The sequence below is a fragment of the Macrotis lagotis genome, chromosome 4 (genome assembly GCF_037893015.1).
Source record: "Macrotis lagotis isolate mMagLag1 chromosome 4, bilby.v1.9.chrom.fasta, whole genome shotgun sequence".
Lineage (NCBI taxonomy): Eukaryota > Metazoa > Chordata > Mammalia > Peramelemorphia > Peramelidae > Macrotis > Macrotis lagotis.
The window spans coordinates 3,788,033-3,814,721 of NC_133661.1; positions in this window are offsets into that span (position 1 = coordinate 3,788,033).

A 26,689-nucleotide genomic window follows, 5' to 3' on the forward strand; every position below is an offset into this window, starting at 1 on the left:
TTTGAATTCCGAAGATTCTTTATGCCTAAAAATGAAAGATTAAGATGCTACTTTTGTCGGGAAAGCAAAACTCAGCTTACTCAGGTCTCTTGATTGTTACCATATTGGTTAGTGCTTGAAACTGAGAATCTACAGGCCAATATGAACTCAAAGGCCTCTCAGGATTCTGGAATTCTGCAATTTGATAATTCTATGATTATGCCATGGATCATCTTGCTCCATTTTCAGTAGAAATTATGTTAGATCCTACTTCCTCAACCCAGTGAGGGCTCAAGAACTCTTTGTCCACATTCTCTAATTGTAATTTAATTCTATAATTGTAATTCAATCTCATCAGATCTGTAGGAGATGCATCAGGCTCAGTTATTTAATGGCTATTTGATGTTATTTAGTGACTAGGTATAAGAGGAAGGTGTCTGGCACCAACTCTTGCTAAGATGGACAATATCTGAGCTCCCAAGAAAGTGAATTCCCCTAAGTGAGGGCAATCTCAGCCTTCACATACAATTCCCAGATACACAGATGAGAAAGAATTGCTTTTGTTTGTTTGCTTTAAAGTGATAGTTGTTGGGATAATGGCCATCTTGTTGGCTCTCCATGACTCACCATGATGAGTTGAGATTTAGGGTTTTACCAGTAAAGGAGCTGTTTACCTTGGGGTTGTCCCTGCTCACCATGTTTTATCTCAAGCATATTCATAGGTGCATAGGTGCTCTTTGCTTCAAAGGTCACCAACCCAACAATTATAATTCCATGTGAATTAGAGACCCTCCCTAAGGTCCTTTTTCAGCTCTGAATCCTTTGATTGAATTCAGAGGCACTGGCGTGATCCCTTACTATTCAATGTGTGATTTTCCTCCTCTTCCTAAAGAAGTTGGTTGTGTATCCATTTAGGAAGAATTTGCCACAATAGTTGTGAATACTTCCCTGGACAGATGATGTGCTACATTTAATTTAGTTAAATGCATTTCAAGTGGATAAGAATTTATTAAGGATTTAAAGGACCAGACACTAGTGTAGATACCAAAGGGACAAAGGTATGAATGAAACAGCCTCTCTCCTCAGGACACTACCACTCTAATGGAGGGAAAGAGTTCTACCATTTCTTTGACTCAGTACATTATTCATTCTGAATGAATCTCAATAACCTAAGGGGCACCTGGTGAGAAATAGAGACTTCAGTGTGCCCTTGAGCTGAGCACTGAGGAGAGGGAGGTATCCCAAGAGACCCAGGAAGAAAGGAAGGAGAATGGGCCTGGAGTTGGGGGCAGGGTGCTGAAAGCAGCATGCCCAAAGATTGGCTGGGGCTTAGACTGTGGGAGGGAGTTATGTGGAAGCATCCAGGTAAGTCAAATGGGTCTGAGTCAGTTTGTGAAGGGTTCTAAGTGGCAAAGAGATGACTTTGCATTTTATCTCAGATTCTGTAAAGAGTTATGGATTTTTCTGGAGTAGAGGCATGACACGCTCAGATCTGAGACTTACAAATAACAATTGGACACTTCAAGAGATTGTGAGATGAAGGACTATCCCCAGACACTCCCTTTCTTCCCTCTGATAGGGACATCCCTCCACCCTGTAGCCAGTCTGTATTTCCGTACTTGTTTACATATCATTTCTCCAGTTAGAATGGGAGCTACATGAGGATAGGAAGTGTATTGTTGTGTTGCATGTCTACCATTCTGCCCATTTCCACTGATTAGCACAATTCCCAGCACATTACAAAACAAATTCTCAATACATCAGTGTTGACTGGCAGGAGACAGATTGAGGAGAGAAGGAGAGCCATGAAGAGACTTGATATAATCTAGGTAAGGGGATATTGAGGCTTGAAATGCAGTCCTTGGTCCTTTGGAAAGTAATCAATATAAAGCAGCTTCCTTCTTGGGCAGCTAGGTAGTACTGTGCATAGAGTGTTAAGCTTGAAATCAGGAAGACTCCTACTGATTTTTTAGATGCTTATTAGCTGTATGACACTGGTCAAGTCACTTTACCCTGTTTAGCCTCAGTTTCTACATTTGTTACATGAGTTAGAGAATGAAATGACAAACTGCCCCGGCATTTCCCAAAAAGAATCATGAATTGTAGAAGGTAATCAAAATGACTAAATGACAACATCCAGGTTTATAGTGATAAGGTAACAATCATCAAGTGTTTAACCCAGGGCCTGGAACATATTAGGCAGGCACTACTGCAATGTTAGCCATTATTGGGAACTTTCATTGGTTTTATGTCTGTATATGTCTCTCCCACAATTTTTGGTACTCAGCAGGTGTTTAATAGATGCTTGTTTCCATAATCAGCTAAGAAGCATTAATGAAGCATATAAACGACTCTCTTGACTTGGCCCCAAGGAACAAAAGAGAAGCTGGAACCAGCCCGCATACTCTAGGAGGTTACATTCTGTTTGGGAGGCACCATGTTCATTTAGCAGCCTGTGCTGAGTAAGGGCATTGGATATAAAGTCATGAAGGAAAGAAGTCACTAGCTCACTTGCTAAATGATGGTGATGTTGATGAAGATACTATTATCAATTACAATCATCTTCAGGAATAGAAAATTTACATGCAGCGTTTTTAATATGGATGAAGCCTTCAAAACCTTTGGAGAAACATAAAAAGAAAATAAGAAGAGCAGGTGCCTTCTTCTTGCCAGGTTGTGATAGTTGCTAATCAGCTAGGACCTAAGAGAACAGGCAGTACTGGTGATTCACCTGAGGCTAATGAAGAGTGGCTAAAAGGCAAGGTGGGAGGAGCCAGGAATACCTCTTACCCCCCTGCAGTTCCCCTGCAAGAGGTACTAAAAGAGCAGGATGCAAGAAACAACTGTTTGTTAATCATCTACTCTCTGCTGGGTGTGCCAATCACTCTGCAAATATTTTCTCATTTTGGATCATCGCAACACCCCTAGAAGGTAAGTGCTGTCAATATTCCCTAGAGTCTTATTTTTCCAGTGTCTCAGCCTGACTTAAAGGGATTTACTCAGGTTCTCATAACTCCAAGCTCCACACTTTATCCACTGTGCCTCCTAGGTGCATCAGAGAGGGCACAGGAGGAAGCCACAACACAAGAGCAGACACTAGCTGGGTCCATCCAGCTGATTGGTATCTCCCTCACTACCATGAAGCAATGAATCATAAGGATTCCTATTTTAAGTCAAACAGATGGGGCTTGCATTGTCGATGAAGGGGATCCTTCTGCACCCCAGTCCCATCATAGGGTTACCAGCTTCTGCCTCCTGAGGAGACCAGTTTGGAATCTGCCTGTTCATTTCAGTGGTCAATTTAAAACTATATATATTCTTTGAAAATAACTTTTTAGGTCTGGGGGGGAGGGGCAACAGGAAACCTCAGCAAAATGACCTCCTCAATTTGATATCCCCTCTCCTCCACCACTAACTCTGCCCCATGCTCACCTCTACCAGTGAATGCTGGGACAGATGGAGGATAATGGAGAGAACTATGAGAGGTGGTTTGAAAGGAAGGACATAAGACACTGTTTAAGCTATCAGCAAACCTTCTGGGCATCTTTCCCCCCAAATGTTTGGAAGATAAAAAAATCTAACCTCCATTGTATGTTAACTCTGATCAGATCCCGATGTCTCATTGACTTCTGTAGGCTTGCAAGGTCACCCCAAAGCAACCTGAGATTCATATTTACTTCAAAAATGGTGTTTGCAATATGAATGCAGATCTTCCCTTGAGAATAATGAGACATTGCCATACAACCCAATGGATGGAATCCACTTCATTTTTGGAGATAATTTGCATCCCCTACTTTTAGTTTGATTTTATTTTGATGACTGTTTTCTGTAAATTTCCTTCTCACACGGGGTTCCTGCTTTGAACATTATTTGCAGAGGTAATATTTCTAGAAGTTCCAAGAAGTCAGGGAAATGAAAACAAATGAAGGTCCCACTCCCAAGAGAGAACAAATTATTTTTCTATCCTTGCGGTGAGATGCTCAGGGTTTTCTTCTGTGGGTAATTTACCTTGATTCATCTTTGCAACCATCCGAGATGGATCTATACATTTTATTCCTTTACTGCTATCTGTGAAGCCAAGAAATGTTGACTCCCATATGCTTTGGGCAATAAATAACCTTCTGGCAAGTTTGTGCAGATATGAATCATGTTTAGAGCCATTCCAACTTCTTCCACTTCTTCAATACTTATACTTAATAACAAATTTAGGGTTCTACAATCTCATCTTGGTAGCTCAGAAGGCAGCCCCCTTCCAAACAGAGCTGAAATGATCTCTTTCTACACAGCTGATTGCTGTTTTATCTGCCACATCCAATCTTTAAACAGTCTCCCATAGAGTACCAGAGATGGGGATTCTCAGTGAGTAGTGTTTTTTCCAGGCAATTATTGACCTGCTTCATTAGCTGATTTATTTTTCCCTCCCTTAGACACTGAAAAGCTGATGCGTTCTTCTCCAGTCCTCAGCTGTCTGTCTTTGTCTCAGGCTTTAATTCTGGATAACTAGGCTGGTTCAACTCTAATGGATATTTACCTTTGTGAAATCATGTGGAATGATACATAGCAACAGGCACTGATGATGAGTGGGAGATAGCCACTACTGGAGCTCACTTTCATGGCCACTAAATTTCTACTAAGTCATATGGCCCAGGCTGTAATCCAGATATATATATATATATATATATATATATATATATATATATATATATATATATATATATAAATCTCCACCAGCCACATTGGATTTTAAGGTTTTATTTGGAATATAAAAGGAATCTTTATGATGGTTCCACATACAATAAATATTCCTTACCATATGCAAGATCAGTTTAAACCTTTCCCTGTATTTCAGAAGTAGAAACGAGCACATAAAGACCATGGACATTTTAGTATGAATGAATCAAAATCACAGGATGCCTTTGAACTTGGAGAATGATGGTGCTCCACTATTTCCTGGATCTCCTCCAGCATTTACAACCCATGCATTTCATCGTTCATATTGCTTATACATTAAGCTAACATATCTTCATCGAGTAGAGACGGGCTGCATCAATGTTCCCCTAAATTTAAGGTCATCAATCCCCAGGGGAGAAACCATTAGATTTTTCTCCAAGGCTACTTCTCTGAGGGTATTTCTGTCAGTATGTATACTTATATATTCTGTAGATATAAATATCTAGCTAGATCTCAATATCACTATGTAGCTATCTCGAAATAGTTATGTGTTTACACAAGAACATATAGTGTAGAAGCTGCTTGCATGCACATGTTACACACATACACACACATACTTGGAGTCAACCAGGAGAAACTCCCCCCTCTAGTGTGGGGGCTTGTCATGTCCTTTTCAGGGCTGCTACTTGGCTAGCTATCTTTGGTGTCCACTTTTAACACTCAACTCTCTCTCCTCAGTCCAAGAAGCTATAGCATGTGAAGAGGTCGCTAGTAAGTTAACTGTCTTGGTGGATGGAATAAACTAGGTTAAGGGTAACTAGTAGTGAATTTGGGTGGGGGGAGTCTATCCCCAAGCATATGAAGGCTCTCCTGTAGAATGGGTAGATGAGCAGAATTTGTTTCAGCGATCATAAAGGCAGATGAAATAGGTTCTGGGGAGTCTTTGGAGCTTGGTCCCAACTCAAACAGGGCAAAGTGATCTATTTTGTCTTGGGCTATCACCAGTAATCCTGGCTTTTGTCTTGCCATTTTCCATGGATGACTCCAACTCATACACAAGTCAAGCCATCAATGGTAGTGTCTTTCATCCTCCTTGAAAATGAAAGACAATCAATAGTATGCCTAATCTTAAAACAGTATTATTAGGGGCAGCTAGGCAGCTCAGTGGATAGAGCACTGGCTCTGAAGTCAGGTGAGTTCAAATATGAATTCAGACATTTAATAATTGCCTAGCTGTGTGATCTTGGGCAAGTCACTTAACCCCATTGGCTTAAATACATTAAATTTGAAGAAAAAGAATTTAAAAAATCCATACTATGTGTTTTTAGTGTTTGGTTTTTTCAGTCATATCTAATTCCTTGTGACCCCAATAGGGAATTTTTTTTTGTCAAAGATAGTGGAGCAATTTGCCATTTCTTTCTTCAGTTCATTTTACAGATAGGAAAACTGAGGCAAAAGGAGGTTGAGTTCAAGATAAGACTGCTAGCAAATGTCTGAATCCAGATTTGAACTCAGGAAGATGAATCTTCCAACTTTAGGCTCAGCACTCGCTCTACTGCACCTCCTAGTTGTATTTATTTGCATACATACATGCAAAGATGCATTCTGTCTCCACTAGGACTGGACATCATGTCCTGAATGAGTTGCTAATATGTCTGAATTCAGGCTCATTACTTTACAGAGAAGAGCCTCAAATTTTCTCAGTTTTAAAATGAAGGGGGTGAAATGGAGGCTTTCTAGGCTCTCTTTCAATTCTCACTAATTCTGAATCTTTATAGCAAGATGGCAAATTGCCCATTTCAGGAAGAGTGAGAATCATCCTCTCCTCCCTCCTTTCTCTACCATATCCCCATATAAGGAAGAGGGAAGGGAAGGAAGCCAGTCAGCCCAATCCACTGGCTACAGGTCAGAAAGTGAGCATCTCTCTTATTAGCTAAGAGATCAGAGAAGATTTCCAATGGAATGAAAAGTTAATCTCTCAAAATCATCTATAGCCAGACTGAAAAGAGAAGCTTGAGCCAGCTTGAGAAGAGATTTTAAATATCAAACAAAATGTGTTCTATTTTCTTAGAAGAATTGGGGAGCCACTGGAGCTTGTTGAGTAAGGAAAGGTCATGGTCAGATGTGAAGCTTCAGGAAATTCCTTGACGGTCTGGTTGGGATAGCTTGGAGTGGATAGGCCTGATGCAGGGAGATCAGTCCAAGATTGTAGGGGAAAAGTCCACTCAAGAGGGAATGATGGTCATGTGAGTAGAGAAAAGAGGTCATATAAGAGAGAAGTTGCTGTTGTAGAAGAGTTGAGCATAGAAGCAATCTCTTGAACCTGGAGACACCCTTGACAGAAAAAAAAAATGAATGATGAAAAAGAAGGTGATTGGGATGACTTTGTTTTTCTTTCTTCTGGAGCTGCTGGAGCAATTCCTGTCTGTTATTTAATTGGAGATGTCCAAGAGGCAGCTGTTGATATGAGGCTATAGATGCCTAGGTGTAGGGATCATTTGTAGGATTTGACAATTTAACCCATGGTATCTGAGTACATCTATAATTGAGAGTATCTAGAGAGAAGAAGACTCAGGAAAGGGGTCTTGTGTCAGGCACCACTGGAATGATAAGGAAAAATGAATTGATATCCCATTTCTGAAGCCCACAGAAGGTGAGTCCACTGGTCCCCAAGTTGACTCTCTCCACTCTTGAGAAGAAGTAAGAATTTTTTTTTTAATTTCCATAGGCTGAATATGCTTCTCCATTATGTATACCCATTATTACTTGCTCTACACTCTAGAGCCAAGCAGGAACTATCTCATCTCTTTTTCTCATTTCAAATACTAGAAAACAATTGTCAATTCCCCTCCTAGTTCTTCTCTTCTCTGGCTAAACATACCCAGGTTTTTCCATCCAACAAACTGCATCACATCTTTCCAATCTTTTCATAATTCCTGTAATTCACTTCTGAAAACTCCCCAACATCTCTCTGTCCTTCCTACCATATGGTAGCTGGAATTGAACACAATCCTGCAGATGCCAGCTGAGTGGCACAAAAAGTGCCTGTTTACTCGTATCACCTGTTTATTCATGGTTATTATTCCTTGGTTTGGGGTTTGAGAGTCCTTTTGATTTTGCTTCCATCCCGAACTCTTGGCACATCTAGTTCACAGTACAATAAAACCTCCATCTCTTTAGACAAATTGTTGGCATATATCCCCAACCCTATTTGTACTTTTAAAGGAATTTGCTTTGGTTTAGTTGGCACTCAAACACCTGAATACAATTGGTTTGATTGTTCTTGCCCAGGATGAACCCTTCATTCTACTTCTCCCTGATGTGGTCTTCTGTTTATATCATGGTTTTTGGTACCACCTCTGTCCATGTTTCTTTGAATTTCCTATGCACAGGGTGTGTATGTGTCCTGAACTGAGCAGTCCACACTCAGTTTCCATTGGGGTGCCAATAGGACTTTGAGGCTAGACAGGGATTTGGCAAAAGATTCCCTTGAAATGATTTTCTCAAGTCCTTGGGTAAGAGTTAAGGCCAGTTATCTGTCCTCACCTTCCTGTTGTTTGTCCCCTTCCCTTCTATCCAAAGAGAAGTCTGGCTTTGCAAGGAGACGATCCCAGTCTTTCTGCTCTGCTTCAGAATGAAATAGAGCATGCTATGACACAGATAATGAGCTGAGAAATGTTCTGACGTTAAATCTGCTTGTTGTTTCTTCCCATCCTCCATTCTATGATCATTTACATAATCCCATGATCACTGTTGATTCCAGGAGGAGGAGGAAGAAATATTGATTAAGTGATTTGAAGGGAAAATGTTCTTTTTTCCTTGGTATTGAACAGCACATTTCAATCCCCTAATGCCCAGCTCTATTTGCCAACTCCAAAGTTAACTCATCACCCAAATCACTGAACACTTAATGATGAGTGGTGGAGGAAAAAAAATCCCAATTTGTTTTTTCAGAATTCTCCCCCCCTCACCTCCCCCCCACCACCTCACAGAACCATTCATTATAATCTGCTCCAGATTATGGCAAGAGCTGCTTGTTTCCTTGACTTTTTCAAAGCCCAGGAAATGCAAGGCGTTTTTGCTACCTTTTTAACAACTAAACTGTTTCAGGATGTGGAGAAATTGTGATCAATGAGTTTTAGAAAAGATCCAGTTTGAGAGGAGGGGCAGTGGGGGTGGGGTGGGGTGCAGGGGAATCACCTTTGGAGTAGAGATTCACTGAGACAAACAAACACTTTCCTTTACCATTTCAACCTCCATCTGGGTAGATGAATGCCATATGCTTCCAGTGGATGCCAGGTCGCTGTCAGAGCTAACCAGACACAGTACAACCTCTGGGATATAGACTTCATGCATAGTTAGGAGAGAGAATATGGAACCAAATATGATTGGCCTGGAAGAAAGAAAATTCAGGGGAACAAACCCATTGTTTTTAAGGATCTGAAGGTCTTGCCTAGGGAGGACAAATTCGATTTCTTTGGTTGATAGCAGAGGACACAACTGGGAACAATTGGAGGGAGGAGCAGGGATATGTCAAAAAGGTCTAGTTTGGTTTGGTTTGAATTTTGGAATGAAAAACAAGCAAGGAATTGGGAGGCAGTGAGCTGCCCTCTGCCGAGGTCTTCAACAGAGCCTGGGTGATGGTTGGCTATGCAGCATGGTAATTCTTTTTCTGATGGTGATGTGGATTGGACAAGAGAGCAATCGAGATCACTTCAACTCTTGATTTTTGATATTTCTATGAATCTTGGTGACTTTGTTAACTCACAAGTGTTGGCTTAATTTTGCAGACTTTGGGCTCTTTTCTAGAAGATGAGTCTGGAACTATACTTGGTCTTAAAGGGAATGACTATTGTTTCCTCCTGTTTACTGAAAATAAATCAAAGGAAGTGAGCAATGTTAACTTGAACAAGGCAGACCTCATGTTCATTGGGGAAAAATACTGGATTTAACTAATACATATATGTGTGTGTATGTGTGTGTATGTGTATATATATATATGTATAATATGTGTGAAGGGGTGGGGTGGGTGTTTGTGGAGATATGTATGTATGTATGTATCATATCATATGTTATATTTATTGTGAGATGTGGACAGAGTATATTAGAATACAGTAATTATGGCTCCTCAGGGTCTTTTTCTATTGATAAATATGTCCCACCCTACCCAGTGTAAGGCTCTATCAAATTCCCTTATGATGAGTTGACCATTTGGGAAAAGTGCCCAGCCTTGTTTTGGGAGCAGAACCTGACTAAATTCAGAGATCCTAAGGTCAATTCTGATTCTACCAGGGACTCCCCAATGACCTAGCAGAAATCAATTAACTTCACTGAACCCCAGTCTCCTCCTTTAAACTCAAGATCAGATGATGTCTGAGTGCCCTTTCAGCTTTTCATCTCTCATTAAAAAAATAGTCCATTGTTCTTATTTTGAAACATGAATGGGATATATCAATATATGTCAATGATTGTCAATGTAATATTTCTATGCCTGCCTCTCTAGCTGGCAAAAATATGAGCTTTTAAAAATATTTTTGTTGTTTCAGTCTTTACAGCTGCATTTGGGGTTTTCTTGTTAAAGATATTGGATTAGTTCATCATTCCCTTTTCCATTTCATTTTACAGATGAGGAAACTGAGGCAGATAAGGTGAAGTGACTGACTTAGGGTCATACAGCTAGTAAATGTCTGAGGTCAATTTTGAACTCAAGTCTTCCAGACTAGAACCAGCTCTCTGTGAACCATGGCACTCCCTAACAATCCCTAATATTATTACAACATTATTACATTTGTAAAAAGATTATAAGTACTTTAAGTTCATTTGAATGCTTATCAGATAATTAATATCTTCCAAAAAATCCCTTCCAGTCCCTTAAGAGTGTGTTCATTTCCATGATGATTTGTGTTTTCCTAGCCATTTGTATTCATGGCAATACCTTAGTCCCTGGAGGATCTTTCAGTTTTGTGTGTCTGTGCATCTGTGTGTGTGTGTGTGTGTGTGTGTGTGTACACATGCACATGTGCATTCTGCTTGCTGCAGTGATCCAATAAAACCTCCTCCCAAAGCAGTTCCCAAATCGGCAGCTCTATCTCCAAAGCCTGTGCTCCACTACTTAAGGGAGGCTAGCACCTTCCCAAAGACAACCTGGAGAGTCAACAATGACTGGTGTGGACTCAGCTCTGTGATCTGGATCCATTCGCCTCAATTGAGCCTCAGTTTCTCATCTCTAAATTGACGATGATCAATTCCTCCTCCCATTTACTCATGAAGTTGTTGCACAACTCCTACAAACCAGAGTCTGTAAAGGATCCTGCCCTTCTTGAAGAAGCTCCAGTTGCAAAGTCTTCAAAGATATCAAAAGCTTTTCCTTTAGGGACAGGTGATAGCCCTCCTAAGGGGAGGTTAATTGATATGAACAACCACTGATACTGTGTTAGATGCAGTCAGATCTTAGGTAGATTCTTCCAGAAGTATTACTTGGCCCCAGTTACCTGGTGTAGCAAGTGTAATCCTTGGCCAGGGCAAAGCCAGGGGAAAGTGTAGAATTGAAAAGAAGGGGAGGAACAAAGGTGACTTCTGTAAAGTCTTAGTTCCGCACATTCAGAAGGAGCCTGTGTTTCTATATCCTCATTGTTCTGTTGGGTAGATGACAAATGGGTCGCGCCTTAGAAAAAGTCCTGCTCTTTATTGGTTGGGCAAGTAATAAATTAACCCTGTTGATAATGCAGTGGAAGGCCTAAGAAAAGCTGAATAGATGATGACTGGAGTTCTGACGTTTAGGGGAGACAGGAGGGGTAGAGCCCTGAAGTGACGGTCAGAGTTTTGGAGGGCAGAGCATTGAGACTGACAGCTGCAATATTATCAAAGATAATATTTTTGGCAGTCCCAATTTCTAAAAATTACAAATAATTAAGAAATCATTAAATATTTTAAGACTCATCATTTCTTATTCTGGCACAACGCCTACTGATTTTCTTAGAGGAGAGTGTGGGAGTATAGGGACACATTGGGGATATTGACATAAAAGGTGGGCCAAAAGCGGGAGGAGGATGTCAGTAGCCTTTGGTGTTCTTGTCCTTAATCATGGATATGGCCAGTATATTTGCTTTTGGGTGGGAAGGAGGAGTAGAAGGGTTGAATTCAATATCCAGAATGATTCTTTTTAATTAACAAGGCCCAATCCTCTTGAAAGCTTGTCTACACATCCCCATCCCATTTAGCTGCAAAGTGAAAAATACTAAAATAAAAAATGCTCTCCATTTCAGTAAATTATGGGTTGGCTGTTTTCTTATGGGCTGCTTGTTTGGATTTTAAGGCCTCCACCTGTTTAGTTTAATGTCCTAGAAAAAACATTTGTTGTTACTTTGGAAAAAAAATATGTATGTGTAGGTATAGAAAGATATATATGTGTATGTATGTAAATATGTGTAAATATATGTATTTTTTGATATAACTATGCATATAAATATAAATCAAATCTCTTTATTTAAAGGTGCCATGGATGCTGTGCTCTTTGGAGCAGGTCTTTTTTAATAGACAAAAAGGAACTAGGTAGTTGTTCTTAGACTGGGCCCTGGCTGAATAAGCTAGGTGTATGAAAGTAACCCAATATATGTCAGAAAACAATCTAAAGAAAAATTTCTAAACAAAAGATTCAGATAGCCTTGGGAACACCCAAAGGAGGTGATCAAACATAATGAGCCCACTTGACAGGCCACCTAGATATAAAGAAAAGAGACTCAATAAGATCCCAAAAGTCAGATCAATGTAATCACCAGCCTTGAATTCTGAGGACTGAACTGATCTTTCTCCTTCCTCCCAGGTAACAAGTGGTAGATAGAGGTGTGAAGTCAAACCTGCACCATCAGCTGGGCTCTCTGGTTAATTTGTTTTGGATACCTCTACCTCTTTGGATGGGGAAACTTTTTTGTGAGTAGTTACTTCTGGGAAACAATAAAAATGTAACCGAATAAAACATTAACAAAGAAATTATTTGAATTCAGGCAAATGGTTTCTGCTCTCAAAATTAACTGGCTCATTTTCAGTTGTTTGAGTTAAAGAAATTGAAAAATATGGAATTTTAGGAAGATGCATTTGGTCAGAGAATCCAGCTAGTTTAGAGGCAGGAAGGTCCACTGGAAGACTGTCTGCATGTGCCAACCATGAAATGATTAGGGTTAAAGGTCTTTGGTTTTTTTTGTTGTTGTTAGAAGAGAGGACTAAGAAGATGAAACAAATCTGGGATACAAAGGCTTTTACCTGTTTAGAGATACTGAAGGATATGTAAAATGTTTGAGTCTTCATATCTGGATGAATTACCAGGTTTTAGATAAAATTAGTTTGCCAGTTGAAAACGATGCTAGAGATGGAAATTGTTCCAATACTTTAATGCAGAGCACCTGCTCTCAGATTTCTTTCCCATTCCATTTTCATTGAAAGATTAAACCCCTAAAGTGCTGTTTGTTGCTACTTTTACCCTTAGAATCCTAAGGTGGGAAGGTTATTTTTCTTTCTGTTTAATGTGACATTTTATTCTTAACCAATTAAATAATATTTCTTTAAAAATGTTTTGAATTCCAAATTCTTCATTCCTAATCAAAGGTAATTTTGAGCATTTTTTCATACTATTGCAGATAGCTTGGATTACTTTATCTGAAAACTCCATGTTCATATCCTTTAACCACTTATCAATTGAGGAATAGCTCTGATTTCTATAAATTTGAGTTCTCTTTTTATTTAAGAGCGGTCTTTATCAGAGAATGTTGCTATATTTTTTCCCCACAGTATGATCACTTTGAATTTTCTCCATTCTGTTTTATTCCTTTTTATTGTTCTGTCTCCATTTTTGTTTCTCTGTCCCTCTGGCACTGTTGTGTTCCTTCTCACCCTCTGTCCTTTCTATAAGATGTTTTGCTCCTGGGACCAAAAGTTTGGGTCTTCTAGTTTTCTTCTTCACTCTGACTGAGGCCTCAGAAGTGCAACCCAGATCCAGGTATGGGTGATGCACTGGAGTCATGCCAGCAAAAGGACCCCTGGAATCTCCTCCTGACCAATTGTCATTGCCCACACACACTGTTAGTGGGCTGAAGGGTCTGGAAATGCTACCCCCTATGGCTACTGATTTAGTCACCTCAAAGTCTAGTGCTGATTTCTTGGGGCTCAGCTTCTTCTGGACTGTGCTTCCTTCTTACTCTGTGCAACAGGCTATTGCTGCCAACCTTTTAAGTTTTATTGAACTATTTCACCCTATCCTTTCATGGATTATGCTGTACCAGAATGTTTTTGGAGTCATTATTTAAAGTTGTTTGGAGGGGTTTGGGGGAGAGCTCAGGAGAACCTCTTTTTTTAACTCTATCTCCTTGACTCTACTCCAAGAGCTATTTTTCTAATGCAATATCTCATGAGTCCCATTTCAAAGGTTTCCATGGTTAGGATAATATCATTGATTCATTGATTCATTCACACATGCCTATAACCTCATTAGAACTGATGCCACCAAGACATCTTGCTGCCCTCTTTGCCCTTTTGGAGTCAACAGATCTCCAAGAAATATTTTTCACAGGAATACAGCACCTGAGCTGATGCTGGTTTTGAAGGATATTTAAGCTGAGAGAGCTCAGACTTCCACCCAATGGATAAGTACAGTGTGTATTAAGTTATTTATGTTATCAGCATGCCCCACCAAGCCCTGTAATGCAGACATTACAGACATTGTGATTGCTCTTGTGTCCCTTGCCACCCCAGGGAGGAAAAGGAATTGCCTAGCTCCTGGCCTCTCACAGACTGGCTCTCCTCTTACCACCCCCCAACTCCAAAGTCCTCCTGTGATCTCAAAAGAACTCCCACAGACTCATTATCATCCTAAGATATTCAGCCCTGTACTCTCCCCAGACCTCCAGAACCCTACTGTGAGTTAAGTAGCTATTCTAATGCAGGCTTCAGATGTCCAAAATGACACTATCAGGATCTGAACCTCAACCCAAAGAACTTTATGTGCCTGTTGAAGACTCTACTCTCCCAGAGATCAGGCTTAGGAAGGTTCTCTGATTTCTCCCTCTGATTCCATCCACCCCTTAACTCCATTATCGATGATCTTTGACCAAGTCTTGTTGCTATCATCTCCAAAAGAACTTTCTCATTCATTCTTTTCTCTATTTACATGATCACCATCCCTGTTCATGTCTTCATAATCCTTTTTACTATCATGGAGGATTGCTTCATAACAATCATAGAGCCATGAATAATGATCTCAGTCTACCTCCAAGTCATGTGGGATAGGATTTGTTGATGCTACAGATGGAAAAATGATGATACAGAAAGCAATTTTACATTTTGTTATCTAAGATAGGTCCTTTCCTAACCCCTGTGTAGTACACTCCCTATTTACAGCTGAGGATACTGAGACTTGAAGTTTAAAGTTTTTTTTTTTAAGAACTAATTCATACATCTTATAAATGGGGGATCTGACCTTAACTGAGATCTGCTAACTCCAAATGTTTATTCCTTCTACCATATCACAGTCAGTACAGCCAAAAAGAGAGAGTATACATTGGCAAATGGCTTCAATAATGCTTGGAAAAAGAATTTGGGGAGTTCCAGTGGTTCAGGAAAAAATATTCTATGCTAAGAGGAGTCGGACATGGGAGGTGCTGGTCAAAAGCTTTGTCCTTCAAGGTGCCAGGATCTCCTCTTGTGAGAGGTCACTGGTTTACCTCTAGACTACAAAGAATCATGGCAATATCCACCCAATGGAAAAGATGAGTTGGGGCTTTTGACTGGTTCATCCAATGACACTGAGCTCTTTTTGTCTCCTACTTTCTGAGAAATATAACTGTTTAGATGAAAGAGGCTATGGATGTTATTAAATGCATAATTTCTCAGTGAAACATTAAGATTATTTAGAATAAAATTTTCTTTAATGAGTATATAAACCTCTAACATCAAAAAGTTCTTGTATAAAAACCAACATGAGTATGTACATTAGTGTTGAACAATATTACAAACATAATTTTAAAGCCATACGATTTGGAGGTTGGTATATTTTTTCTCTTTCCTTTCCCTTTCTTCCCTTCCCTTTCTTTTCTAAACAAATGTCTTATTTAGAGGAAGGCAAGCAGAACAAAGTCTGGAGCTGGAAATCAAATGTGGGAGCAAGGTATCCTGGGCAGACATAGAAAATTTGCTCAGAGGTTCATCTGGCAAGTTAGGTTTTATATCATCTGGGGGGGGGGGATTAGGTTGTGTTGACATATTCTCTCAAGGTATTTTAATAAAATGTATTGAGAAATATTTTATCTCAGCCTTTCTACAAAGGACCCAGTGGTAGCCTGGATAGACAGACAGATAAATAGAAAAATAAATGCAGAACTGCATCTAGAGGAGATTGGGACAGGTCTTAACCTATGAATTTCTGAATGAGGCAATTCCCTCTACTAATGCAAGTTGGTACTTTTTCTGCAACTGTGAGTCATAAGGAGCTACATAGAATGATGAGAGGAAGTGACTTTGCCAGGGTTACACATTCAAAAATGATCACTAAATATTTATTATATATCTGTTAAGGGTCAGTCACTGTTCTAAGCCCTGGAAACACGGTTGGAATGTTGAAGGCATAACTTGAATCCAAGGCTTTCTAGGCTTGACTAGCGCTCTGCCCCCCACCCCATATGGGATATATCAGTGGCTCTGATTCCTTTCAGAGAGACACATGCTCTGGACTCTCACTTGACAAACTTTAATGGATCTGCTGCTTCCCAGAACTACAGAGCTGTAGGAAGAGGATGAGGGCCCCAGCCAGGAGGAGCCAGTCACACGCTCGGTCACTAGCAAAAAGACCCCAGTCTCTTTTGGGAGCATATTGTTTGGGGGTTTTGTCAGCTCTTTCCTCAGTGACTGGGCAAGGTGGTGTGTATGTGTGTGTATGTGATGTGATTCATTTAATCAACAAACATGCCTGTCATGTACTTAGACGCTGGAATCACACTTCGGCTACAAAGCACACTGGAATCCAAGAATCTCACATCGAATGGAACAGATTCTCACATTAACAAGATGTTCTTGGAAATACTGGAGAAAATCACTAGATAGGAGGCACAGGCAAAGGAGGGGGCGGGAATAGGGCCTTTGTTAAGTAGGTGGGGTGGGAAATGATCCTCATTTGTGAGGTTCCATTTGACAACTGAATGGAGCATGGGCTGGAGTGCGAAGAGCTCAAGGAACTGAGAGCTCCCCTCCCCCCTATCGCTGCAGCAGTCATTGGGACAGTCCAGGAGTGAGGTGGTAAGTGCTTTCATGGAGGTAGTAGCAGGATCCCAATAGAGAAGGGAGCTATAGGAAACATGTGCAAATAATAAAATCAAGAGAATTTGGCAACAGATTGTTCATGAGACAAGCAAATGAAGCTCACTTCTAGGTTACAAAACTGTGTGACTTGGAAGATGATGGAGCCTATGAGGGTAAAAAAGCAGTTAAGAAGAAGAAAGAATTTTGAGGGAAAGAGGATTGTTTGAGTTTTGTACATCCTGTTCCTTTGGAAAATAAGGATGATGGAGTTTCCTTCAAATAGAAGGAATCAGAACTGATTCCACAGTCGCTTTCCAAGAGTAGTCATTAAAGATTTCATGGCACCAAGGCCAGAGGTCTCCAGTGGAGGACCCTCAGAGTTTTCTTTGATCCCACTTAACAGTTTGATCAATGCCATTTAACATTAAACTGTTTAACATTTGTATCAATGGCTCGGGCAAAGGCATGATGATGAGTTTGTTTAATTTGTATGACACAATGTTAGGAAAAGGAGCTAATGCTCAGGAAAACAGTCAGGGTCCAAAACGTCTTTCCAAGCTAAGCCACTGAGCTTCAACTAATGAGATACAATTCAATTAGGAATAAACTTGCAGTTTTATGTTTAGATTAAACAATCAATCTTGACCAGAAGATAGATAACAATTACTCTGCAAGAAACTGAAACATCTTAGTTAACTGGAAGTCCAATAGGACAAAGCATCACAACATATCAGCCTGAAACACTACTGTGCTATGGACTGCAGGAAGGAGCCAGGGACAAGGCAATACTAGACTCTCTAAATGCTTCCTTGACATACTTCATTTGGGACAGTGTGTCCTGTGTGACCCAAGATGTGAAGAAGGGCACCTCAAGGAAGAGAAACCAATATGATGAAGCACCCTGACTACATGCCACAAAAAAAAAAAAAAAATCAAGAATGGTTCATCTGGAGAAGAGAAGGTGTGGAGGGATATGTTGGCCATAGTGACGGATTGTCACATAAAAGTTTACTGTTTGCCTCCAGAAATAGAAGGTGAGGTGAGATTGAGGCTTAACATCATTAGAACTGGAGGATCCTATAAATGGACAATATTCCTTCATTGGAAATCCTAGTGTCTCATCATTCCCGGCCACAATATTCCCAGGTAACTATAGATAATTTCAGCAACCCATAATTCATGTAGCTTTTAGACAATGACTCTAAGGGGTAAAGTCCCTCTTATCCCTCAAGTCTTCACACTGGACCTCAGGTGCCTAGGCCCACCCATCACCACTCCAAAAAATGATGAATAGGAAGGTGAAAAAAAAAACTTATTGCTGCAGTAACTTTTAAAATGTGTAACTAAAATCTTAATTTCATTGAGTTGGTGCTCGAAGATGGCCATTGGCAGTGATGGTTTTCTTATTCTTCCAGCAGCTTTCAACTTTCAGATCTACTCTGGCTAGGACTGGGTCCCATATATGTGAAATTCCAGGGCCCTGGTGAAAAGTACAGGTGTGTGCTCCCTGGCTACTCACTGGATCCAGATTGGCAGAAAGGTGGCAGTGGAGCATCTCCTCTTTAAGGGGGGTGGTGCATTCTTTGCCACAGGACAAGAATCTTGCATCTATTGGCCAATTTCTCATAATATTAATATTTAGAAATGTCCAATTCTCTTTGTGAAAGATTGGCCACAGAAGGAAAACAGGCTCAGCTATGCAGCAAAAGTTCACTGAAGAAGAATAAACTCCAGCTGCCATTGATATGCCTTTGGGTAAAGTCTTTTCAAAGTAATAGACCTGAAGAAGGATGCTAATGGAAACTGAAAATACTGCAGTCGGGCCATCCAAGTGAAAACTTTGCCACCTCTCTGTGCCCTGGCTCTCCTCAGACTAGGTCAGAAGCCTCATTACCCAGGGAATGAGTCTCATGATGAGACATTTACTGGTTCTCCCACAATCACGAATACCTTCAAACTGTCCAGGTAGGTGGAATGTTAGTTAAAATCCTACCCACTGAGGCTAGCTGACATCACTTATTATGTGATGAATTGCTCAGTGGCCGTATATAAAGGATCTGGGCATAGTGGGAGTATTTCAAGGATGTTGGCAGAAGTGGACTCTTCTAAATAAAGACATTCTCCAGATTGAGGATGTTCTGTTGTTCCCATCATTCAAGAAAGAGAACTGGGATACTAGATTCTAGTTGAATTCCTAGACTTCTAATGAAACAAAAACAGCGTGGCACAAGGTCAGTAGATATTCCTCCTTCTCTAAAAGCATCGCTCACTCCCAAGAATCCCAGGCTGATCAGCTCTATCAATCCAATGCCCTGCTGCCCCCATTGATGTCTCTAATGCTAAATGTGGACTTGAGATTTGAGCAGCAGGAACATAAGCAGCTGTAACTACCCAAGTAGGGGTGCAAGTAGTATCTTCCTGTTAAATAGACAGTATGTGTTTGCAGAATTGGATTAAATTAATACTGATGCAAAGCACTCTGTCCCTGGGTAAACTAAGAGGACACAGGTGAGAGGAGCAGCAACAGGCAGGAACCATGCTATTTATCTGCAAATCACTTGTATGGAAGTCACTAGGCTGCTTTTCAGCTTAGAATGGATCATCCTAGGTTTCCTTCAAGACTCTCCTTTGTTGACCAGTCCTACCTTAGTCACTTTCAATCCCAAGTAGTCTTTCAATCTCCAATGAGCTTCTCTTTCCTTTTGTCAGGAGCTAGCTACAAGGAGTCCCTGATCTTTCAGATGAACTCTGGCTGGGTCTCATACATGTGAAATTCCAGGGCCCCTGATGTGAAGTATAGGTGTGTACTCTCTGGCTGCTCATTGGATCCAATTTGGCAGAAAGGTTGCACTTGAGCAACTCCTCTTTAAGGAGGGGGTGGAGTGCAGCTTTGTGGCCTTGGGCAAGCCACTTAACCCCATTGCCTTGCAAAAACTAAAAAACAAATAAAAAGGAGGGGGGTGCCTTCTTTGCCACAGGACAAGAATCTTGCACCCATTGACTAATTTCTTACAATATTAATATTTAGAAATGTCTAATTGTCTCTCTGTGAAAGACTGGCCATAGAAGGCAAATAGTCAACATAATCTTCCAATCAACATGATAGGCACAATAGCTACCACTGTGTGTTAAGATCTGCAAAGTACATCTAAAAATCTCATTCTATACTCAGGACAGGCTTGGGAGTTGTAGGCTATTTATCCCAATTTTACAGATCAGGAAACTGAGGCAAATACACAACTACTGAGTATCTGAGGGTAGAATTGAACTCAGATCTTTCTGACTCCATATCTAGTACTCTGTTGGCTGAAGCACTCAGTTGCCTACAATTCATGGGCAGGAATTGGTCTTTGTGTAGAAGCAGCCCTACAGAATAGGACATGTGGAGGAGCACCTGGAAATGTGAAGCTCTTCACTCCATACAGCATCCTCTGATCATCACCACCACCAGTGCCCCAAGAACCTTGGCAACAGGCTTCGGATGGGGAGAGGTCAACTCGCCTGTCTGGGAACCAGATATTTAGACACCAAGTTGCTCTGTATCTCCTCCACTTTGGGGGCTACAGTTTGTTTATATGTTGTTTTTATTCTTTTAGATGTAAGCCCTAGAGGACAAGAACAAAAAATGCTTATGCTTTATCCTTTGTATACTATCACAGAATTAATGTTTAATAAACAAAATTGTGTTCTCTCTCTCTCTCTCTCTCTCTCTCTCTCTCTCTCTCTCTCTCTCTCTTCTATTTTTGCAAAGCAATGGGCACAGTGATTTGCCCAAGGTCACTCAGTGAAGTAAGTGTTTGAGGTCATATTTGAACTCAGGTCCTCCTGACTCCAGGGTCACTGCTCTATCCACTGTGCCACCTAGATGGCCTCTCTCTTTGCCACTCTCTGTCTCTGTTGGCCAGTTTGACTCTCTTTCAATATCATAAACAGGTAGCATCCTTACTGTAACATTCCATTCCAGGTTTGCTCCAAGACACTTTCCAGAAGGATGGCACCTTAGCACTAAGTCAGTGGATCCACTTTTGGCAGCTCTGGCAGAAGCAGCCTCTTTGCAACTGGCTGCTATTGTATCAAACTGCCTTCTTGAAGAGTCTATAGGGAGTGTTGGGGGGAACTGGGGAATGTTCTTGAGCTGAGTACTCTTTAGGAGAAAAGTTTGATCTGAAGAGGAACAGCGGGGCAGGAGAGAGGCTGGCATTCTTCCTCACCCCCACCCACCCCAGCCAAAGCTGAGAAGGATGGTCTCTAATCTGATCTCATCCTGCTGCTAGTCTCCAAAAGACAACATACATTCAGCCATGATCACACGCATCTGCTTCTACCCAGAAGTCCAGTCATAATTGACTTGGTGTTTAGTTTGTATTAATTGTAGGGTGGTCATTGTTTTTCTGTTCAATCGGGCAGTTTGTGCCTGAGTTGAAACAGTAACAATGACAAAGACAGGTTATGCGCTTAGATTCAAGACACCTGGCAAAAACCTGGGGATTATTAAAAACGGGGGAAAACTCCCTTACCTTCCTTCAAGTAGTTCATGTTGTATTGGGGGAGACACCATGCAAAAATTATGGACATTCAAGGTGGATCCAAAGTAGAGGTGAGCCCCTATCAGCTAACTGCAGCCTCTCTGGGGGCTGGACAAGGCCTCCTGCGAAAGCTGGAATGGAGGGACCTAGGGACTTCCAGAAGAAATCCCACAACACAAAGCAATTCAGACCCATGGGAAGCTAGCCAGTGAAAATAGAGAGTCCTCTGGCATGACCTCTTCCAGCACAGACTAGTTGCTTGACATCAACTCTGGGCTTCCAGAAACCACTTCTGTGAGAGGTGGTCTCCAGGACCCCTTCCAAGGCAGAAGGGAGCCTTCACTAGGGCTCTTGGGAAGCGCTGCTGCCTTCCTGTGCCCAGGAAGTCAACAGGTCTTATGGGGTACCAGGTACATTTCTGATCACAATGACTCAAAGGTGATTCACCTGGTGCCTTGGGGAGGCTGAAATCCCAGAGGGGAATATGAAGGATTAGAAGTTAAAGGTTATATACATTAGAAGAGAAAAAAACCCATTGGGAAAGAAAAAAACTGACTTTAGAGGTTGATAGTGTGAATTTAATCACGAGTACTGGATGAGATGTGCCTTGCTTTGATACTCTCAGGGGAGAGAGAGAGCATCACTTGAACTCTGAGGAGGGAAAAAGTATTTTCTAGGAGCCTTAACTGACTGGAGCAAAATAACTTTGAATTTCACTGGTAGAATAGAAACATTCTGGATCAAATGACCAAACTGGCTACTAGAGGAGGCAAAATGCGTGAGAGACCAAGAGACGGTGGATGGGATTGTCTCCTCCTTCTTAGATTTACCTCTTGGTACCCGAAAGTCGGAGACTGTGCTCCAGACAAACTGGCCCCCCCCCCGGCCTTGGAAGATGCCCTGGCCTTTCCTTTCCTTTTCTCTTGTAGATGTTGATCCATAGGGTGAGAGAAGAGGCTATAAGGGAGGGCTTTGAGTTCTCTCTGTGTCTTTCTACTTCCTGGACATCCACTGAATTGTAACTATAATACCACATTCTGCCAAAGTCCCTCCTCAAGGTGCCATGGCAGAAATGACTTTTCCTTTCAAACCTCAAGAATTGCATTTCTTTTTTCACTTCTTTGCTTTTGGGAAGCAGGGGAGGCTCTCTAATATACACCTAAATTGAAATGATCAAGCATTAATTGGCCAGACATACTTTGCTCAGTATTGGCAATTCAAAGATGAAAACAGAGTCAACTAGAGAAGATGTTATTCTAGGTTAATTCAATGTACCCATAAACATGTAGTCCCCTCATTCTATTGATGAAAAGATAGATTTTGAAATGGAAAGTGGCATGCCCAAGTCATTTGTAAACCTATGGCTAGAATCTCATAATAAGCAATCAGATCTTCTCTCCTCTTAGATAGCAAGCATCAGGAGAGGAGCTTGGTTGGTTTGTGACAGTTCTAGCTGTATACTCCATTTCTAGGTATATAGCAGATACTTAGCTGATGAATGAAATTTGGCCCCAATCCCAGGATGATCATACTTTACCGACACTGTTCAGTTTATTGTCGTAATAAGGTATCAGCCACTTGATTTCTCAAGTCTCTACTTTAAGGCCCCAGGAGACTGGCTTCATGAAGCCTTCTGAATGTGAAATACACGTATCCCTTTTAAAAGACAGTAGAAGTGAAAGTTCTGTACAACTGGCTAATGCTCATGTTAATTTAGAGCACTAACCCAAAGTGGAGGCAGGGAAGTTGACAACGGATTTTTACCGGGGAACAAAGCCCCGAACTCATGCTATGTAGAGTCTAACATGCAACATGTATTGATTGTAGGTGCTACCTGCACCAATGATTAAATTCTGGTGAGGTCATTCAATTCAAAAGCTAGAGGCCACAGAGGTGATATGCTATGGGAGGGCAGGAATGTACCAGAACCTCAGTCTCATTCATTCAAAAAAAAAGTGCCCAGATGATAGCAAAGTCATTAAGGAATGGTGTAGAATTAGTTGCAACTATACCCTTGACTAAATGAGAAGCTGAATCATGGTCTACATATGGCTCTTGTCATCCCATTGGGATAAAACACCCCCTCCAAAATAAATCCCCATTTTACCTAACACCTGAAGTTTTAAGCTCCACCAGTGTTAGGACTCAACAAATACCCAATTCTTCCTTAAATATAGGCTACCATCTTGACCCCATAATTAGCTATACAGGAGCCAAAGGACCCTCTGACACCATTAGCATTCATATTCAAAATGTATTTCTCTTCAATCTGCAAAGTAATCTAAATTACCCTGTGAAATTGTTAGGCCTCTCATCTTTGGAAGGCACAGCACGGAGATAAATTCCCCCAGGGCCTATTCCCTCACTGCCTCAGATCTGCAGGAGCATTGGCATTTGTCCACCTTTTTCTGATTAGCCTCGATTAACCACATAGTGAATTCCAACTGGCAACATTTTTTTAATGAAATGACCAAGTTGGATGATGCATTTTCTTTTTTTCTTCAACAACAAAATCAGCATAATCAAATACAGAGATTTCAGAGGTACATTAACTGGTATTTGTTTGGCATTGTAGTTTGCCAGGAACTTGCTATACTTTATTTCATTTATACTCTATTCTGCCCCAGCAGATAGATGTGTGTTAAAATTATCCCCATTTTACAGGTGCTAAAAGAAAATTTAGAAAAAAGCAACCTCAGGGAGATCATGACACTTCCAGACAAAGACAACCCAGCAGCAGTGGCCAAAGGTGAGAGCCCTCTCTGTGCTGAGGATTAGTTTCTCATCTCCTATTTATGAGACCTCTGTCCTGGACCTTGACCAGTACTTTAATGAATTTTCTCTTAATGAACAGACTTGGTCGTAGGCTTTAGCTTGAATGGCCTAAAGATGTTCCCTGGGGTGGTTTGAAAGGCAACAGACATGGGCCAATGACATTGGTTCCTCCATAATGACTATTTTTTTTGTTCTCTTTCTGACGTGAGCTTCGATTGAAAGTTTCTATTAAAAGATAACCACTAGAAAAGAGCTTCATATTTCTAGGAAGGAGATTATAGAACTATACCCAAAAGACCAAGCTGCCTTTAGCCAGAAGATTCCACTGTCAGTCAAACACCCCAGTCACTAGGAGACTTCCCAACCCTCAACACACAGGCAAAGTCTTTATTTTCAGACCAGGTTTCCCTTTCCCTTTCTCTTAGGTGAGTTCAAACTAGATCAGTTCTGACACAAACTGGTGTTTATTTCTCAGGTCACTATTTTAGGGCCCCCAGAAGACCTTTTTATGAAGCCTTCTGAATGTGAAAAACACCCTATAGATGTCCAGCATTCCCAATATTGTCCTAGGAATTGCTTATTCCCTATATCAGGCTAGCTCCAGATTAGGAGTAATAAAGGTTAATTTCCCAATGACATAAAACCTAATTCGGGAACAGATCTGTGATGGCATTGATTTGGAAATTCTCTCCATGGATGAAAATCCAAACCCATCATCATCTGCTTTTCTCACGGCCTTCTGGTTAGTGTTCACATCACAGTTCACCCAGTATACTGCCAGCTGTCCTCATTTTGTCGATCTGGAGAACTCTCTGGCTGACTACCTCAGCAGGAAAGAAATTCTACCCTTCAGTGGCATCCAGACTTCTTCCTTATATCCTGTCACCCTCCCCAAAGAAAAATGGACCTTTACTAAAGGACTAATTATAAGGTAGAGTTCAGCAGCTCTGGAAAGTGAGAGTCAATGAATCAATTGTGGCTCAATTTTTCTTTATCATAAGCAGGCTCCACTAGTTCAGAAACTATCCAATTTGGCCTTCAGTAGGGGAACTGACCTCTAGGGCAACAGAGCAAGAGAATTACTTCTGAACTTTTACAGATTCCATCAGACAAGAATTGGAGACGAGTTTCTTTCTTGGAATATAAAAAATGGTCTGAGGTCAGATTGTTTATTGCATTTTTATTGGAGTCACATTCAATGCAGATAAAGATCCTTAAGGGAAATGACCACAGATTTCCAGCATAAAGAGGGGTGGGGGCAGTCAAAGGACTTCCACTAGAGTTATTCACTCCTTACAATTTGCTATACCCTTCTGCCCCCTTTGTCATTGCTATTATCATCTCTCTCCTTCCTGCTTTTTTTCTCTGCATTAGTCAGAGACTTCCTATTCAATAAGTTCACACAGAGAATAAACACATATTTATAAGAGTCACAGGGGAAAAGGTAGTCTGTGTGCTCTACTGAAAACATTAAAGTGAAAGGAAACGAAAAGACGATCCATACCAAATGTGGTGGTCTCAATGAAATAAACATTTCAGGAAAATCACAGATAAGAGTCCTCCAGGATTAGAAAGAATAGGTGAGCTGGTTATCATTAATGAAGGAATACATATTATGTTAATACAATTACATGTTGCAGAAACAGAGTAAAGAATCGATAATCTATTAAAATGCGATTATGGGGAAATGAGTATTTGTTTCTTTTCATTAGGAAGTCAACTAAGAAAAGAATAACTTTATTCTTACACAGGAGATATTATATACGCATATAAGTATTATACTTCTCTTTGGACTGACATCTTTGCTGCCCATGGCTCTTCCTCCTTGGCCACCACAATGTAGAGGGAAGAAGAGTGGCAATAGGCATCTGTTCATCATCACTTTCCTAAATGAGTCCCCTGCTGTTCAGAGAGGGAACAAAACTATTTTTTTTCCAAAGGCTTGAATTTTATTTTGACTGAATTATCCTAATTAACTCAATTCAATAGTAATCCAATAAACACAGACGATATTCAAGTCATTGTGCTTTTGTGACAGCAAACACCATCATTCTTGCTCAAATAATTTGTTTCGTGTCATCCATCGTCTTCCATCTCTAAGGTCCCATGGTTTCAATTTCAGCATATCTAAAATGTCCTCATGAACAATATATCTAAGCCAGTCCAAGGAGGTGACAGAAAAATTTGAATTGATTCAATTAGAATAATTCACTTGTCATTATTCCATGCACCAGGATGAAATGCATTTTGCCTATTCCATTAGCCCTTTGTCCTCCATCAGGGAAGAACCTGTATGACAATGGCTCCATTGATAGTTCTCCAAATAATTTCTTTTGAGGCACAACTGGAAGGACCATTCCGTGATAGAACCCAGAGCAGAAGATTGTACTTCAGAGTGCTATAGGTCAGTGTCATTAGACATTTCTGGGTCGACTTTCCACAATTTCGTCCTCATT